A 19,900-nucleotide genomic window follows, 5' to 3' on the forward strand; every position below is an offset into this window, starting at 1 on the left:
TATTTTATGTGTATTGCAGGAATTTATCGATTAAAAGGTTTACAGCAAGCAAAATGGAAAATAGCAAAAAGGAAAGAAAAAGGAAATAAAAAGAGAAGAAAATGGATAAAAATAGAGATAATGGGCCACCAAAGCAAATGGGCTTGTGGCGCCCATCATCTAGGGTGTGTGGCGCCCGCAACATGGACCAAAGGAGGTGGTGGTGCCCGCCACCAAGTATGAGATAATGGTGGCGCTCAACTTTATACTGGTGGCGCTTGCCAAGGAGTCAAAGACTAGGGTTGTGGCAAAGACTAGGTCAGGAAGTTTGATGCATTACATACCGATATCCCTTTATCGCATATCTTTATTAATCTTCTATTTATGTTATAGTTATTTCTCTTCATCCCTCCAATCTTAGAACGATCATCAGCCTTAGATTTACATAGCAACATTAGACCATGATACGTTCGATTATTAGTCTTTGTGGGTTCGTTAATCTTTAAAACTACGCGATAAGACTGTGTACTTGCAGTCACGATTCCCATAGACTTGCTAAGCTGCGATCAAGTTTTTGGCGCCGTTGCCGGGGACTAATTTAGTCGATATTGTAACTCCAGTGTTGCCCAGTATAGACTAAGGCAAGAAATTCTTTTTTCCCTTTCTACATTTATCGAGTGTATGCCAAGTACTCGCTCTCAAGGAGAGAAATTAAAGCTACAATTCGACGAACCTGAGCGTTATCTTAGATTAGAACGCCGGATACGAGACTTGATACGGGAACATCGTATCAAGCTAAATCTTCCTGACCTTAACATCCCTACTTCGGAATCAGTTACTCAACCAGAGATGGCCGAAGGAGTGCAAAATCGTCCTCTTAAGTACTACGCAATCCCTTCACAGGATGAACCACATAACAGCATCGCTGCCCCTGCCATCGAGGCCAATATTTTTGAGCTAAAACCTTCGTTATTGTCATCCATACAACAAAACCAGTTTTCAAGTAGTCCCACGGAGGACCCGGACTACACTTGTCAGTATTTTTGCAATATGCAGACATAGTGAAAGCGAATGGTGTCAACCCATAGGCTATAAGACTACGTCTTTTCCCATTTTCATTAAGAGATAGAGTTAGAGCTTGGCTCCAGTCTCTACCATCCAACTCTGTCACTACGTGGAACGAGTTGAATAAAGTCTTCTTAGCCCGATATTTCCCACCTAGTAAGACAGCTATGCTAAGAGCCCAAATAAACGGGTTTAAACAAAAGGATAATGAATCACTTTTTGAAGCTTGGGAGAGATACAAAGACATTATGAGGCTTTGTCCACATCACAATCTAGAAGAATGATTGATCATTCACACCTTTTACAACGGTCTCTTATACAATACAAGATTGACAATAGACGTCGCCGCAGGTGGCGCACTGATGGATAAACCATACAATGAGGCCTATCAACTTATCGAAAGTATGGCCCAGAATCATTACCAATGGGGAAGCGGAAGAACCTCTGTAGAGAAACCTCAAACGAAGAAAGGCATGTACGAATTAAGTAGTCTTGACCATGTCAATGCCAAGGTAGATGCTCTGACTCAAAAGATAGACAGCTTCACCATAACACCAGCAACCACCGTGGCTACCGTAGCACCAAACTGCGAGATATATGGAGTTCAAGGGCATACTGCCCCAGAATGTCAACTATTGATAGGAACCTCTACAGACCAGGTGAACTATGCTTAAGGAAACCCTTACCCAAACACCTATAACCCAGGTTGGAAGAACCATGCTAACTTTTTGTACAAAAACAATAATGCATTGTATACACCTAACCAAGAACCTGATGTACCACCAGGATATCATAAAGCTGCCACAAATACTTAAAATGCTCCTAGGAAATCAAACTTAGAAATAATGATGGAAAACTTCATAGCTACCCAAGCCCAAACAAATAAGGATTTCCTAAATCAAAACATACACACTAGTTAGCAAATCAAGCAGTTAGCAAACAAGGTAGACGCATCAGCCACCCACAACAAAATGTTGGAAACACAAAACTTGCAAGTGGCTCAACAACAAGCACCTACTACTGCTCCTGCAGGCACATTTCCTACACAGCCACAATCAAACCCGAAAGGTCATGCAAATGCTATTATACTATGAAGTGGGACAGAACTAGATGGATCGACCGAACCTAGAACTCAAAACCCATCCATGCATCAAGACCCGGGTAAGGTAACTGAGAAGGAAGACGAACAAGAGAAAGATAAAAACGAAGAGGCCGTAGAGAAAGAAGAACCTTATGTGCCTCCACCACCGTATAAACCCCATATCCCTTATCCTTAAAGACTTGTTAAATCTAAAAGTGTAGGACAATTTAAAAAATTCGTAGAGCTTCTAAAACAATTGAATATCATAATACCCTTTACGGAAGTCATCACTCAAATGCCCTCATATGCTAAGTTTCTCAAGGAAATATTATCTAACAAAAATAAGATAGATGATAACGAAATCGTTACACTTACTGCTTAGTGTAGCGCCATAATACAAAACAATATGCCTCCTAAGCTGAAAGACCCAGGTAGTTTCTCCATACCCTGTGTAATCGGAAAGTTTGTCATTGACAAAGCACTATGCGACTTAGGAGCCAGTATTAGTTTAATGCCCTTATCCATATGTGAAAGGATAAAAATGGGAGAACTAAGACCTACGAGGATGTCCGTACAAATTGCAGATCGTTCTGTTAAATTTCCCGTAGGTATGCTAGAAAATGTTCTGGTGCGCATAGAACAATTATATATTCCTACTGATTTTATAATCATGGATATAAAAGAGGATTCCAACACCCCTATCATATTAGGAAGACCATTCCTAGCTACAGCCGGAGCTATTATAGATGTTAAGAAAGGAAAGCTAACCTTCGAAGTTGGTGAGGAAAAAGTCGAATTCATTTTGACGCAATTCCTAAAGGCACCAGCTATAGACGATACATGTTGTCTATTAGATGTCATTGATGAATGCATAAGAGAGATGGAGAATGAGCAAACATCATACTCCGAAATACTGAAAATTCTAAGGCCTCCTACTTTTGAAGATGAAAATTTAAGTAAGGAATACCAAGATGATAGCCTAAGTGAATGCCTAGCACTAATGCCCGATCATATGCCTTTCCCAAAGAAATCAGCCCTAGAACCACGTTACCCAAAAATCTAAGGTACGAATTCCTAGACACTGAACTCCAGCGACCTGTAATGATAAATGCAGACTTAGGGCAGATAGAGACCGAAAAGCTTCTACACGTTTTGAGAAAATACCCAACTGCTTTAGGCTACAATATCTCAGATCTAAAAGGAATAAGCCCTTCCACATGCATGCATCACATAATGCTAGAGGAAGACAGTAAGACCTCTAGAGAACATCAAAGAAGGATAAATCCCATTCTGAGTGATGTAATAAAGAAAGAAGTGCAAAAGCTATTAGAAGCACGTATTATCTACCCGATATTCGATAGTCAATGGGTCAGCCCAATGCATGTCGTACCAAAGAAGGGAGGCGTCATAGTTGTGAATAATGAAAAAGGAGAATCTATAGCACAAAGAGTGGTTACTAGAAGTAGAATGTGTATTGATTATAGAAAATTAAACAAAGCCACTTGGAAGGATCATTTTCCTATACCGTTTATCAATCAAATGCTTGAAAGATTGGCTAAGCATTCTCACTTCTGCTACCTAGACGGTTATTCAGGATTTTTCCAAATTCCTATTCATCCCGGCGACCAAGAGAAAACGACCTTCACATGCCCCTATGGTACATTCGCCTACCGACGAATGCCATTCGATCTGTGTAACGCTCCCGTAACATTCCAAAGATGCATGATGTCAATTTTCGCTGATTTCATATATGACATCATGGAAGTCTTCATGGACGATTTCTTTGTATGGGACGGAGCTTTGAAGGTTGCTTATCGAATCTTGAAATGGTACTAAAAAGATGCATAAACATGAACCTCGTGCTAAACTAGGAAAAATGCCATTTCATGGTCCGACAAGGAATCATGCTCGGACACATAGTATCCGACAAGGGGATTGAAGTCGACAAGGCCAAAATAGAAGTTATAGAAAACCTCCAGCCTCCGAAAACCGTAAGAGAAATACGAAGCTTCTTAGGACACGCCAGTTTCTACCGGCGATTCATTAAAGATTTCTCAAAAATCACCAAACCACTGACTAGCTTATTGATGAAAGACGCTGAATTCATCTTTGACGACAAATGCCTAGTGGCGTTTGAATAACTGAAAACAGCTCTTATTACCACACCTATCATGCAACCGCAGGATTGGAGATTACCCTTTGAAATCATGTGTGATGCTAGTGACTATGTTGTAGGCGCAGTCTTAGGACAAATAAGGGATAAGAAACTTCATGCAATATACTATGCAAGTAGAACCCTAGACCCTGCACAGATGAACTATGCCACCATAGAAAAGGAACTTTTAGCCGTAGTGTTCGCTCTGGATAAATTATGTTCCTACCTAGTAGGAGCAAAGATAATTATCCATACCGATCATGCTGCAATTAGGTACTTGTTAAACAAAAAAGACGTCAAACCAAGACTCTTAAGGTTGATCTTACTATTACAAGAGTTTGACCTAGAAATCAAAGATAAAAGGGGCACTGAAAACGTCATGGTCGATCACTTGTCAAGAATGAAAGGTATTAAACCTGAACGAGTTCCTATAAACGATGATATTCCGTGCTAAAGACTCATAGTCCAACTGGAAAGTAATACAACTAAAGATGCGTTAACCCATAAGGATACCAAAACAAACGAGGTAGTGGAAGCAATTTACACCCAAACCACACTACCATGGCACGCTGACTTCGTCAATTACTTAGTAGCTAGGGTGCTTCCGCCAGACTTGACCTACCAACAAAAGAAAAAATTATTCCACGATCTTAAACACTACTATTGGGATGAGCCTCTACTTTTCAAGAGAGGCTCCGACGGCATTTTCCGTCGATGTGTCCCCAAGGATGAGGTAGAAAACGTAATCTCCCACTGTTATTCTGCTCCCTATGGAGGACATGCAAGCACCTTGAAGATTTGCGCTAAGATCTTGCAAGCCAGCCTTTTTTGGCCCACTATGTGGAAATATGTCCACATCGCGATCACAAATTACGACCGGTGTCAACGCACTGGCAACATATCTAGACGCGATGAAATGCCACTTAAAGGCATTTTGGAAGTAGAAGCCTTCGATGTTTGGGGAATCGATTTTATGGGACATTTTCCACCCTATTTTGGTAACAAGTATATCCTTGTTGCGGTTGATTACGTATCAAAATAGATTGAGGATATAGCCTCTCCAACGAAGGACATACGAGTGGTAATTAGACTCTTTAAGCGAATAATCTTCCCTAGATTTGGAGTGTCGAGACTTGTCATCAGTGATGGTGGCTCCCATTTTATTTCAAGGATTTTTGAAAAGCTATTACTGAAATATGGAGTGCAGCACCGCGTAGCAACACTCTATCACCCATAGACGAGTGGGCAAGTAAAAGTCTTAAACCGAGAAATTAAACAAATCTTAGAAAAGACAGTTGTCACCTCCAAGAAAGATTGGTCCTCAAAGTTACCAGAAGCCCCGTGGGCATATAGGACAACTTATAAGACCCCAATAGGAACCACACCTTTTAAGCTAGTTTATGGAAAATCATGTCATCTGCCAGTAGAATTAGAACATAAATCATATTGGGCCATTAAGACCCTTAATCTCAATTATACTTCCGCAGGCAAAAAAAGAATATTAGATATCCACGAACTAGAGGAACTTAGACTAGATGCTTATGAGAATGCCCTAATCTATAAAGAAAGAACAAAAAAATGGCACGACAAACGCATATTAAGGAAAGAGTTTAAGGAAGGCGACAAAGTACTTCTGTTTAACTCCCGCCTCAGACTCTTTCCTGAAAAACTTCGTTCTAGATGGTCTGGTCCCTTCGAAATTACCAATATCTTTTTGAATGGAGCAATAGAGATAAAAGGAAAAACGAGCGAACCATTCATAGTAAACGGCCAACGTTTGAAATATTACCACAACATTGATAACAATGATTTCATTGCAAATCTAAAGTTTGCAGAGCTCCGCGCTCATTTAAAAGAATAACGCCTATCCTATTTCTGTCGAGCTTACGACATTAAACAAAGCGCTTGGTGGGAGACAACCCACACTCTGTCTTTAACTAATTAATTTCATTACCCAAATTTATAATTATTATTACTGCTTAATTTTCATTTCTTTTTTATTTCTTATTTCTCATAAAGTTAATCGGTACCTTTCTGTATTATTGACCATTACTAACTTAATGATATTATCTACTTGATTTTATCTAGCTATTGACTATCACAATGCAACAAGTAGATTACATGGATATAGTCTTCAGAGGCAGAGCTCAAAGGAGACGTTTTGAGGCTCTAGCTTAGAGAGAAATGACACTAACCTTGTACCCAGATGGACGCACCATGACCAAATTAGGTATAAGAGACAGTGTTATGTTCCTAATTAACCAACTAGGCTGGGACACCTTTGCTATCAAAAGAAAATTCAGTTCCTACAGTAGGTTGACTTTAGAATTCCTAAGCTCCCTAGTGTACCTGCCAAACCATGGTATGGGATTTAACAAAGGCCTAATCACCTTTAGGTTGTTTGATAATGACTACTGCTGCACCCATAGAGAAATGGCTTAACTCCTAGAATGCCGTAATGGTCCTGATACCTTTACCATTACCCAGGAAGACAGGCTAGTAGACCATCAATTAGATCTCTTTTGGGTAAGCATCACAGGAAACGACCATCCCGAGCCAGACCTTATGCATTCAGAGAACATACATAACCCTGTGATTCATTACTTTCATAAGATCCTAGATCACACCTTATTTGGAAAGGAACAGAACAGAACCTTTGTGTCTAAAGACGAACTCTTTATAATGTACTATGCATCACAGGCCATACCTGTTAACGTTGCTACATTCATGATAGTTAATCTGTACCGTATAACACGGGAGGACTATTGACCAATCTTAGTGGGAGGCTTAGTGACCATGATAGCAAATGCCATTGGACTGAGACAACCACTTATCAGGCTCACCCCTTTAGGTGGAATACAACCAATAATGTCGACTTTTGCTTCAACACCGGGGTCATTAGGAACCTCGGTCCAGATGTGTTCAAATTTCTAATTAACTGCGAAGTAGTACACCTATTTACCCTGCCAGGCCCTAGGACGAGTGTAAATGATAGGAACAACTGGCTCTATGATTTGGATGGACCACCAGATGCACCACCTTCTCCTCCAAAGACACCCCAAATCTATGATCATTATGACAATTATCTCTCTGACGCTGAATCATATGCCCAGGTTATACCTGTTGCACCTCCCACCGATCATGATGTTGCCATCGAAGTTGTTCAGACAAATGTCGCCAATCTGAGAGGCGAGCTGAGCACCCCGCGCATGGAGTTCCACGACTTTATGGATATAGTGATAGAGAACCTGGATCACATTTACCAGCATTTCTACTCGTTCGCTCCTCCTACCAGCAGCCGCCGTAATGGCTAATTTATTGGAGTATTACCGAGTTACTGACTTTTATTTTATTTTCATGTTTGGAATTTTATTGTTATTTGCTTTTACACATTCAGATTTATTTAATTACTTTAGTTCTTTTTATTCCAGTAGATAAATTATTTCATCTTCTCACGTCTACTCCATTCTTTTATTCATCAATTTTGCGATTTACTTTCATTTAACTATATCATGTTTACTATTCCTACATACTATATATTATGTTGGTAAACCAATATTCCATTGAAAATTATGCTCAAAGCAAATATAAAGGCATACACATGGGGAAGACCACACTGCATTTGGCGCCTACCACATACAATTGTAGCGCCCATGTGAGGGTTGTGGCGCCCACCACAACGCCCATAGTGGCGCCTGCCACAAACATCAAAAGTGGCTCCAGCCACTAAACAAGCTTTCACACGCAGGTTGTGTAATATTGACACATCAAATCACTTAATGGTTTTGTCCCTTGCATGTTTGACAATGCCTTAAAGACATTGAACCATTTTCAAAAACTCTTTGACCAAGGCATTGAATACCGTAAATGAGATTTGTTCCATCAATCAATTTCCAACCACCATCACCTCTATATAAACCACCAACATAACCTCAACAAACCACACCTATCATAAGCATAATTCTCTTCTCTCTTGCTCTATTCTCACTACATTACACAACAAGTGCGAAATTCATTATGGCACAAATGAGGGAATACGAAATAGTGTTCATAAACGGCGAGCCAGGCAAATTACAAGAGGAGACGTAAACGTCTTTAAGCGTAAGAAAGATCGAATCAACAAGGTACGCCGATGAACCCTGTTTATTTGCCTTAGGAATTCTATATAGTGTTAACTATATGCTAGACACTTTAAATTTAAATTATTGTCTATCTCTTAAGGATCCTGTCTATGCTCAGTTAACACTAGAATTCCTAAGCTCGTTAATTTTTAGTCCCACACCCAACACAAACTGCTCTAGTGGGACTGTCCAGTTTCGTTTATTCAACATCGAATATGCCCTTACATTTTCCCAACTAGCGGACCTGCTACATTTACCCCATGGGGATGGCGTAGTAAGTGAGGTCCCAGATATTGAGGGTTGGCAACGCGCCTTCCAAACATTTTAGAGGCCAATAACCGGTACAGTAACCCATAACTTTGAGGGCAACATAGCCACTTTAAATCACATCCCGGCTATTTGATATTTCACCAAATATTGGCGTCCACCATTTTTCGCCGAGCAAATTCTAACAAGGTGAACGAAAAAGAACTCTTTTATTTGTTCGCCACATTTTTGTCACAAAAGGTTAATACCGTCCCTTTTATGCTATCTCACATGCAGGTCATTATCAATGCGAAGTGAGGGCCGATTATTTTTGGAGGTTTAATAATCTCCATAGCCAGAGTCCTTGGACTCGAAGAAAAATTCTCCAGGCTAACCCTGCTCCCGCATCATGCCATTGACATTGACATGGCAAAGAGCATGAAATTGGTAAAATGAAGGACTGACGGAAAATTTAATTTCATAATTGCAAATAATGTCTTACAAGATTTCATCCTCCCAAATCCAAACCGCACAGATGTGCGTATCCCGGATAATTATCGTTATATTAATGATCTGGTGCATAACCAAGCCCCCACGCACATTCCTGAGAATGTAGCTGTTGGCGGGGACATCGATGAGGATCACATTCTAGAGCAAACTGCTCTCGTTGCTAACCCACACACCACACACATGTCATTCAAAAAATTTGCAGGTACATCCTCCAGTCAAAGACCCAAAAGAAATGTGGCACCAGCCACTCTTGATGAGATCTATGTTGAACTGCTGCGGTGTAGCGAATTAGACGCTCAGCGCGACCTACAAATCCAAAACATGGAAACTCAGCAAACTAAAATGATGCAAATCCTTCTCCAAATGCAGCATGATCAGCACGATTACGCTTTCAAAACCGAACAGAACGTGTCTGACTTGATCGATGAAATGGCAACATTGACAATGCGTGTGGATGATTTCCAAAACTACACGCCACCTCACCAGTCAGGAAACAGTGGACGTGCACGTTGTCGCATTACGCGAAAAACCGGCGGGAAACAAGAACAACAGAGCCGCCACCGTGCGTTATTTATCCCAAAAGAGGGAAAGGAAACGCTCAGAGTAAACCTGGAAAAAGCATGGTCTCGCGACCAAAGAGAATGGGATCGGGAGTCGGTTATGCGAAGGGAAGGTATTAGCACCCCTACGCATCCGTCGTACTCGACGGGATCCACGCACAAAAGGAAGGAAAATGGTTGCTAAAACACTGCTCACAAACATCTACACAGGCTGAAAGAGACACAAGAAAACAAACGAGACTGACTCGGCAGGATATCGCATCCTGGGCCTACTTAGTCTATCGGGCATAGACATCAGAGTCAAAGTAGTTCGGACTGGGGAAAAACATGCTCGCTAGGACGTCACATCCTATGCATACGTATCTTCTTGGACGAAGAAGAATCAGAGCATTCGTAGCTCGGCTAACGCACACAAACAAAACAGACACAGGCAAACGTGGAATCTGAATGCCAATCGTTGGGCTTACATCGGATTCCGAACCAAAACACACCCACACTGGAAACCAGATGCCACTTGATGGACTTATACCGGACTCCAAGCACACAACAAGACAAAACAAAAACAGGCGCCCGGAGAGATCTGCTCATCTCCTGCCTACGTACCTCATCTGGTATGAGGATCAGGGCGGCGTAGTTCCCCTACGGAGGGACACAAGACTAGCCTAACCAGATAACAGAGGGAGACACAACTAGGGAGACTACGACTCGAGCCTATATGTTATCATGCAAAATCATCCCTAAGTTAAGGTTTCTAGCTAACTTGCACAGGAAGCAAGCCTATCCTAAAGCACAAGCAATAGCAAACAATCACAAACAGCACACACTATATGCACACAAGTGAGGCTCAAACAAGGGTGGGGCTGCAAGAGCAAGCCATCTGTACAGGGGTGGTGTTAGCTCTTAACCTTGACATTGAGAGCCAAGGTGAAGCTGATGAAAGGTGGGTGAAGATAAGACTTCACAGCTCTTATCCCTGGCCAGGGAGAGCTTTAGACAAAGAAGTGTGGGTCCAGAAAGTGGGAACCCTTCTACACTTAAGACACTGACACAACTGTACACTGTACAAGATCTTGGGTTTGTATCCCAATGCATCAACACATTGGTGTGAGCAGAGGGATGACTCAACAGAAGAGCGGGAGATAGATTGCTTATCTCTTTTATCCGCCAATTGCCTTAACAAAAGGTCTTTACCTGCTTGGGGACAAAAATAAACAAGCACGAACATTGCCTCTTAAGGAGGACTTCAGACAGGTGCCTGGCTAGGTAACAAGCCAGGTCTTCCAGACTACATGGAGACAAGAATGTTATACCTCAGTGCAAATTGCTTATCAAGCAAAGCAAAGCAATCTTAGCAACTAATGTACCTGAAATCAATCAAATACAATCAGTATACCAATCACAAAACCAAACAGCAAATGGTTCACAGTTAGCTATACACAGACAAACACAAGCCAATGCACAAAGGTGCAAGCCATTAAGGCTCAAACTCAAATATCAAACCCTGCAAAACAAAGTCAAAATTAGCTATATACAAGTCACAAGTCAACTCCAATGGAGGCACATCATCAAGCATAGGCCATTTGTGCTATTAACCTGAAACACAACTCAAAAGTGAGATCACAAACCACTAGTCCAAAACTAGGGCCAAAATGAAATCAAATCATCAAAACAGAACATGAAACTTATCCAAAATCAAGATTAAATCATCAAGCATCAAATCCAATTGGTCTCATGTTCATATCATTCATCATCATTATTTCATGAACAAAATAGCACAAAACATGCAAATTGGAACCTCAAAGGACCAAACAGAATGATCACAATCAAATCCATATCAAAACAGCTCAATAAATTCCACAAAAATTCAAGCCTAAACAGAACACATTCAATGAGCATCATATCAAATTTCATTCTATTTGGACAAGTGGAAGTAGGGAAATTAAATTCAGGAAGTCATGGTATACAAAAATCAACCCAAACTAGGTCACAAATGGAGCATCAACTTCAAGCAAATGTAAAACAGTGGAAACAAATGATAAATGAATGGGACAAAATCCAAAATGAAGTTAAACATGTTAAGAAACACTCCACCAAATTTCATCTTCATATGATAGGGAATGAGAATTTTACAAGTCATGTAAGTTGATTACTCAAGAAACACCTAAGAATGGCTAAACAGCAAACAAAAATCCCAATCAAATAGGAAATGGCTCAACAAATCCTACAAAAACTCATGGAAAAACTAGACATTTAGATGATATCACATGCAAAAATTGAGAGCAAATGGCATTCAATAAGCATAGAAACAAAATTCATGAAGTTGACATAACATAGTGTGACACACATTGTCACACTCAACTTAATCACATCATATCTCTCTAACCAGGAGCTCAAAATTAGCAAACTATATACCAAAATCACCAGGAAAGAGTCAAGAACATGCATATAAAATTTCACACATTTTGGATAAGGCATCAAGATTTCATGAAGGAAATGGTAAAACATACACATGAAGCATACATGATCAAAGGCATTAGGCAAAGTCAAAAAATCCACCAGGCACAACTTTGACTATCATACCTAAAAAAACTAGAGAGAATTTGGAGATGAATGCAAAAAACCTCACTCAAATTGGATCATCCATGAATATTCTATGAATTTTTGAAGATTAATCATGAGATGAAATAATTATTTAACATTTAAATGAATTAATGAATGAAGCGCGTGGCAATCTTGTAAATATGCTGAGCCAGGGCAAAACGCAGCGTTTCCATTTATTCAGTGGCGACACGTGATTGGTTCAGAAACGCGGTAAACACCATTTTCAAAACGAAGCCAGGGAAAATGGATCAAATACATTCTGGAGCGTGTTCTTCATCATGTTCATCAAATAAATTTCCAGAAAATCCACATGAACAAATTTTCACTAAAATGAACAAATCATACATCATTAAACTCGTCTAAGCAAGTACAACCACAATATCCACATGATTTTCTCTAACTCCTAACATGTTGAACAAATCAATCAAAAGAAGTTTTCACATCCAATCTTAAATTCCAGATTTCTCACTCGATTCTCAATGAATTTCAAAACCACAAGCTGCATCGTGCTCTACAATCTACAATCTACAATAACCATATCTCAATTCCAGCAATGGTGAAGATTGAAATCCAACCTTATGAGTGAGCAGCTGTTGGATTCGCGCGTTTCCAGGTGTGAAATGATGAAACAGGTGATGCTTGATGATGTAGAAGTTGATTGGAACAAATAGCTTAGCTCGATTATGCACCAGGTGGAAGAATCCTCAATTTGCCATGGATGATCTTAGATGCAACAATGCCGATTCCTTGAGCTTGGCCACGATTTGATTGCAAACAGATGCCCAATTTCACCTGCAAATGAAGATGCAAGCAAGAACAATGCAAAACACTGATGAAATTGGATGAAATTGGTGAAAAAAAGTGTGAGAAAGTTTGAAGAAAATTGGAGAGAATTTGATGATTTTGCTTTTGGATCTGAGAAAATGAAATGTGATTAAGAGTTTCTGTTACAATTATGCCTTTATACCACATGTTAATCCAAATGTTAATCAAGTTTAGGCAAATTGGAAGTGATTAAGCAAAATGCATTTTTCATGTAATTGGCACAAATGCCCTTTTCATTATGCAATCAATGTAACAGTGTAATTGCAATGCAAACAAGTCCAAAATGACATTTAGAATGTGTTGGAAAAGGTTTGAAGTGCAAATGACATGTAATTTTGAAAATCACTATTTTTCCCACCAATTTTTAAATGGTTCACTTGAAAAATGACCTTTTTATGTGTTGATTTTGGATGAAATGTAATGATGCAATGTGATAGTACATGTTAAATGTGACTTGCTCAAAAAAGAATCACCCAATTTGGCCAAATGGTTCAGGAGTTATGGCCTCTTGAAGTTCAACATTTTCTGAAAATGATTTGATCATATCTTGCCAACCACACATGGGAAATGAGTGTTCTTGGACTTTTTGGAAAGGTGAGAGCAAGATCTTCAACTTTCATGTTGGACAAAATTCCATTTGAAGCTTGTATGATGAAGTAATTTTGAGGAGAAAAACTTTCCATTTTTGGCAGTTTCCAATTACAGGTCACCTGCCATTTTAGGCAACTTTTGATCTGACCTCCAATTCTTCAATCTTTGTCGCATCGCGCGAAAAACCGGCGGGAAAACAAGAACAACAGAGCCGCCACCGTGCATTATTTATCCCAAAAGAGGGAAAGGAAACGCTCGAAGTAAACCTGGAAAGGACATGGTCTCGCGACCAAAGAGGAAGGGTTCGGGAGTCGGTTATGCGAAGGGAAGGTATTAGCACCCCTACGCATCCGTAGTACTCTACGGGATCCACGCACAAAAGGAAGGAAATTGGTTGCTAAACACTGCTCAAATACTCACACACACTGGCTGAAAGAAACGCAAGAGACTGACTGAAACTGACTCGGCAGGATGTCGCATCCTGGGCCTACTTAGTCTATCAGGCATAGACATCAGAGTTGAAGTAGTTCGGACTGGGGAAACGACACATGCTCGCTAGGATGTCGCATCCTATGCATACGTATCTTCTCGGACGAGAGAAGAATCAGAGCATTCGTAGCTCGGCTGACACGCGCACAAACAAATAGACAAATAGGCAAACGTGGAGCCCGACTGCCAATCACTGGACTTATGTCAGCATCCGAACCTAAACACACACAAGAAGGCAAACATGGAGCCTGAATGCCAATTGCTGGACTTACATCAGCATCCGAACCAAACACACGCACACTGGAACCCAAATGCCACTCGATGGACTTACATCAGCTTCCAAGCACACAACTACACAACAAGTTGATAGGGAGTCGGGGACTCGAGCCTATAACTGTCAAACACACACTCAAACAAACAGACAACAAATTGCTAAGGAGTCAGGCACTCGAGCCTAGCAACTGTCAAACAACACACACAAAAAAGAAAAAGGGCGCCCGGAGAGATCAGCTCAATCTCCTGCCTACATACTTCATCTGGTATGAAGATCAGGGCGATGTAGTTCCCCTACGGAGGGATAAAGGACTAGCCTAACCAGATAACAGAGGGAGACACAACTAGGGAGACTACGACTCGAGCCTAGATGTTATCATGCAAAATCATCCCTAAGTTAAGGTTTCTAGCTAAATGGCACAAGGGCCAACCTATCCTAAGCATGGCTCACACAGGAAGCAAGCCACACACACTTAACTTGCACAGGAAGCAAGCCAAGCAAAACCTAACTTGCACAGGAAGCAAGTCTAAACTAATCCTAACTTGCACAGGAAGCAAGTCAAACAATCCTATCTTGCACAGGAAGCAAGTCAAACAATCCTATCTTGCACAGGAAGCAAGTCAAACAATCCTACAAGCACGGATAGCACACGCTATACACAAACAAGTGGCTCAAACAAGGGTTAGGTTTTAGTCAAGGGGTCATATCAACCTCGACAAACAAACCTCTGGAACTGGGTGAATGTTGCTCTTAACCTTGCCATTGAGGGGCTAAGGTGAAGCAGATGAAAGGTGAGTGAAGATAAGACTTCACAGCTCTTATCCCTGGCCTGGGAGAGCTCAAGACAAGAATGTGTGGGTTCAGAAAGTGGGAACCCTTCTACACATTTGAAACTGACTCAACTGTACAATTGTACAAGATCTTGGGTTTGTATCTGCAATGCATCAACACAGTGGCGTGAGCAAAGCAGATGACACACTGAATAGTGGGGGATAGATTGCATATCCCTACCTTCCACCAATTGCCTCTTCACTTAGGAGGACTTTGACTCTATGCAAGGACAAAAGTAAACAATCACAAACATTGCCTCTTAAGGAGGACTTCAGACAGTTGCCTGGCCAAGCAACAGGCCAGGTCTTCCAGACTACATGAAGTAAAAGAGACATACCTCAATGCAAATTGCTTATACAAGCAAAGCAAAGCAAAGTTCACAAGGAACTACAAGCAACTAAAGTACCTGAAATCAGTCAAGCACAGTTAGTATACAAGTCAGGGTTAAATCAAAATGAAACAGACATCAACCAGTCAACACAAGCTAGTGAATGTGCAAGGCACAAGGCTTAAGGCATGTGAGCCAAGCCACCTACAAAACAAAGAGGTTAGACAATGATACTTGAGTAAGCTCAATCAAAAGAATTGGTCTTAATGGCCATTTGATGGTCAACCTGAAAACACAAGCTCAAAGGTGAGTAGCAGGACCACTAGGGCAAGCCTAGGGTCAAAGATGAATGAGAAAGTCAAAACAGCAAGGGTTAAGCATCCAAAATCATGTTCAAACAATTAGGAAACAAAACCGATTGGGTTCACATTCATATCAATCACTATCATCATTTCATGAACCATTTAGGTCAAAACATGGCAAACAGAAGCTCATAGAAGTCAACAGAAAGACTTGCATCAAAAGCAATCTAAACATTTTCCAAAAATCACCAAATAAATCATGATCAACCCTAACACATAGCATGGTAAGCATGTCAAATTTCATCCCATTTGGACAAGTGGAAGGCAGTCAATGAAAATCATAAAGTCAAAGCCAATTTGAACATGCTCAAAGAAGTCAACCAAACATGCATCAACTTAGAAAAAATCATAAGTCAAGAATGGTGTATGATAAATGAATAGGACCAAAACCATGGTAAAGATGAGGATGTCTAGTTATCTCATGCAAAATTTCATGTCCATCTAATAAAGTATGAGAATTTCACAAATGAAATGGGAACATGTGTCACACAAGGTCAACATTTGACTAGGCAGAGAAGGAAAATCTCAAACAAATGGAAAATTGTTCAAATAAATCCAAGAAAATTCACAAGTCAAATAGACATACAAGAGTAGGCTCATGCAAAATTTCAATCCATTTGGAGGTCAAGAAGCATGGTAATGAAAATCATGAAGTTGGACATCAATGGTGTGACACAAATTGTCACACCCTAATTCAAAAAATCATATCTCACAAACCACAAATGATAAATTCACAAACTTTACACCAAAATCACCATGAATGTGTCTAGTTTAAGCACAAAAAATTTGGGAGCCATTGGATACATTCTCATCATTTCACAATTGATTTGGCAAAGTGTACAAAATTTGGTCACATGTCACAAACCCTAAGGCCATTTAAAAACCACTCATCCAAAAATTCTGGAAAAATAATGATAAAAAAGTAGAGATTATGATGAACACAAAACAAAAAGTCCCATTCAAATTGGATTAAAAATGAGCAAGTTATGATTTTTGGAAGATTGGGTGATTAAGTGAAATAAAATGTGAAATTAATATTGAAAGAATGGCATTTTGGTAATTCTTTGGGCCACTTAATTAAACACGGTCGTTTCGGCCTTAAAAATGAAATGTTCCTATTGGTTAGAGGGAGAAAAAGCCATGCACGTGAAAATGAAGGAAATCTGAGAATGTAATTTCTAGGGTTTCAATGAACAGTGCAATCCCAAATTGTGATTTCACAAACTTGCCCAGAAATTGCAATTGGCTATATCACTGTGATCATCAAGCAACATACAACAACATCTTAACATTAGTTTTCATTAATTTGAAACACATAACAAGAAATCAATGGAAACATTTTCGAGCATCAAACTTTATCTCATCATATCTTCATGAATAAGCAAACATTTTCAAAAATAAAGGCATCACTAAACTCAGCATTGAAAGACCTTTTAAGATCATGTATCAATTTGGCAAAAGAGGGAGGTCGAATCCATACCTATTTTTGAAGGGCAGTTGTGTACAGATGCTTTTTGATGGTTTTGAGGTGAAATAACTGTCCTAGAGCCTTCTTGATGATGAATGGTGAAGGCTGTTTGACTTGTGGATGCTTCAATCTTGGATTGCCATGGATGAATGTTCTTTCAAAGCAGTGGTGGAAAAGGAATTTCCAGGTGGAAAATGATGATTGCCACAGGTCCAAAATGCTGTTTTAATGATGTTTCAAGCCAAGCAAATTTGGTCCTTTGGAGGTTTCGGACAGGAAGTTGAAAAATGCAAAAGTGGTCTTTTGAGAGAATGAAAAGCAATGGTTTCTTGTTGTGTGTTTTGTGGCTGCTGCTTATTCATTTTTGATGGGTGGATGAAGCCAAAGCCAAGGCCATTTTGAGTACCATAGTGAAAATAGCAATGCAAGGTTCAATCTTTTGTGTTTGGACTGTTTTGAACAAATGCAAGTGAGAGGGATTTTTGGAGAATGAGTGAAGTAACCAAGTTTCTTGCTGTTGGATGTTGGCTTTTTGATGCTGCAGGTTTTGACAGTGTGGCTCCTTTTTACTGCTTGGGCCCAATGGTTTGTGGTTTGTTGGTTAGGTTGCTGCAGGGTTTGACAGTGTGGAAAATGAAGGGTTGGACTGAAAGGTGAAATGCAGGTAGCAGGGTTAGGTTTTGAGAGAGGGAGCCATGGCCTTGTTGCTGTGTATGGTTACTCTTGGATGCTGCAGGTTTTTTATAAGTTCTTGACAGAAGATTGGGAATGCCAAGCAAGGTGTTTTTTCAGAATGAGAATGCTTCCTCCACTTGCCTTGGCCAAAATGGTTTTTGTGATGCTCTTGCTGTTACTGCTACTGGTTGTTTTATGACAGGAAAATAATGGAAGGCATGGTATTAGGCAAGGCCAGTTTAGTTCATTTTGTTTGGACAGCAAAATAGCAAGATGTATGGTGTGTTGGAGAGAATGTTGTATGCAGTATTCTGTTGGCAAGCCAGGCTTAGTCTTGTTATGTTTTTGACAGAAAAATCAAATGCCAATAGCAAGCAAGGATGAGGTTGGAAAAATGAGTGAAGGTGTTTTGGTCTGTGGTCTTGTGGTTTGTGGCTGCTGTAGCAGGGTTTTGGTGCTCTTTGTTTTTTGACAGGAAAATGGTAAGGAAAATATTGCCTCAAGCCAAGGCCAGGTTTGTTTCCTTAGTGTTTTTTGAGCAAGGTCATTTTTAGAATGAGTGTGAATCCATGAAGCTTGGTTGGTTTTTGATGTGGTGGCTGTTAATGAGATTTTTTCAATGACAGAAAATGCAGTATAGAACCTGCTGTTAGGAGTTGCTAATGTGGTTTGGAGTTTTGTAACTTTGGTCTTTTGGACAGAAAAAAGAAATGCATACACATGATGAATGAAAATGGTTTGTTATGTTATGTTGGTTTGTGTGTCTGCTATGACAGAAAATGCTGGGACATATTGCCTCAAGCCAAGCCAGCTTTTGTTCTCCTGCTGTTGAATGTCTCTTGGTTTGGAGTTTGACAGGTTTTAGAAGAATATGGCCAAAGTGGTTTTTTCAGCATGAATGAAATTCTATATGTTTGTCATGTCTTGCCAAGAGTTTGTAGTATGACAGAAAATGAACAAGACTGCTATGTGCAGTACCAAGCATGGCCAGTTTTTTTGTTCTTTTTGAAATTCTTTTGACAGCTCTTTGAAATGTAACAGCAAGGTGAGTTTTTTTGAGAGAGTGGACCATGCTTATTCTGCTGTCAAATGGCTGCTATTACTGACTTCTCATGACAGAAAATCATGGACCATTCTGCTGCCTTTGTGGTACAAGCATGGCTTATGGGATGTGGTTTGGTGAAACTTGTACTTTCTTTCCAAAAATCAAGCAAACTAGCATGGGCTGTATGTACTTCATAATTTGACTTGGCAAACATGTTTTAAATGATATTTCTGAGCTGTTCCAATTGGCCAAATGTTAGAAAAATGTTTATTTCAAAAAGTCAAACATTGGTCAAACTTGCATTTAAATGAGATAGGTCAAAAAATGCCATTTTGATTGGTGAAGTTTTGGCTCATGAAATTTATATTTTTGGAAAGAGGGGATCAAATGTGACTTGTAGGAAAAAACCCCACCAAAATTGGCCAAACGGTTTGGGAGATATGGCCCTTTGAAGTTCAAGAATTTCTGAAATCGATTCGATCATAACTTGCCAACCACACATGGGAATTGAGAGTTCTTGGACTTTTTGGAAATGGGAGAACAAGATCTTCAACTTTCATGTTGGGCAAAAATTCATTTGAAGCTTGTATCATGATGTAAGTTTGAGGATCAAAACTTTCCATTTTTGGTAAGTTTCAGTTACAGGCCCAGTTTCCATTTTTGGAAACTTTTGATCTGGCTTCAAATTCTTCCA

The 19,900-nt window shown here is 39.9% G+C and overlaps 1 non-coding gene across 1 annotated transcript; it reads right to left on the minus strand.

Moving 5' to 3' along the window:
* Positions 1-1,211: 1,211 nt before the first annotated feature.
* LOC127116070 (small nucleolar RNA R71) lies at positions 1,212-1,318 on the minus strand. Its single transcript, XR_007801056.1, has one exon. It is a non-coding gene; the product is annotated as a small nucleolar RNA R71 (small nucleolar RNA).
* Positions 1,319-19,900: the final 18,582 nt, after the last annotated feature.

The sequence above is a fragment of the Lathyrus oleraceus genome, chromosome 1, assembly GCF_024323335.1.
Source record: "Lathyrus oleraceus cultivar Zhongwan6 chromosome 1, CAAS_Psat_ZW6_1.0, whole genome shotgun sequence".
Classification (NCBI taxonomy): Eukaryota; Viridiplantae; Streptophyta; class Magnoliopsida; order Fabales; family Fabaceae; genus Lathyrus; species Lathyrus oleraceus.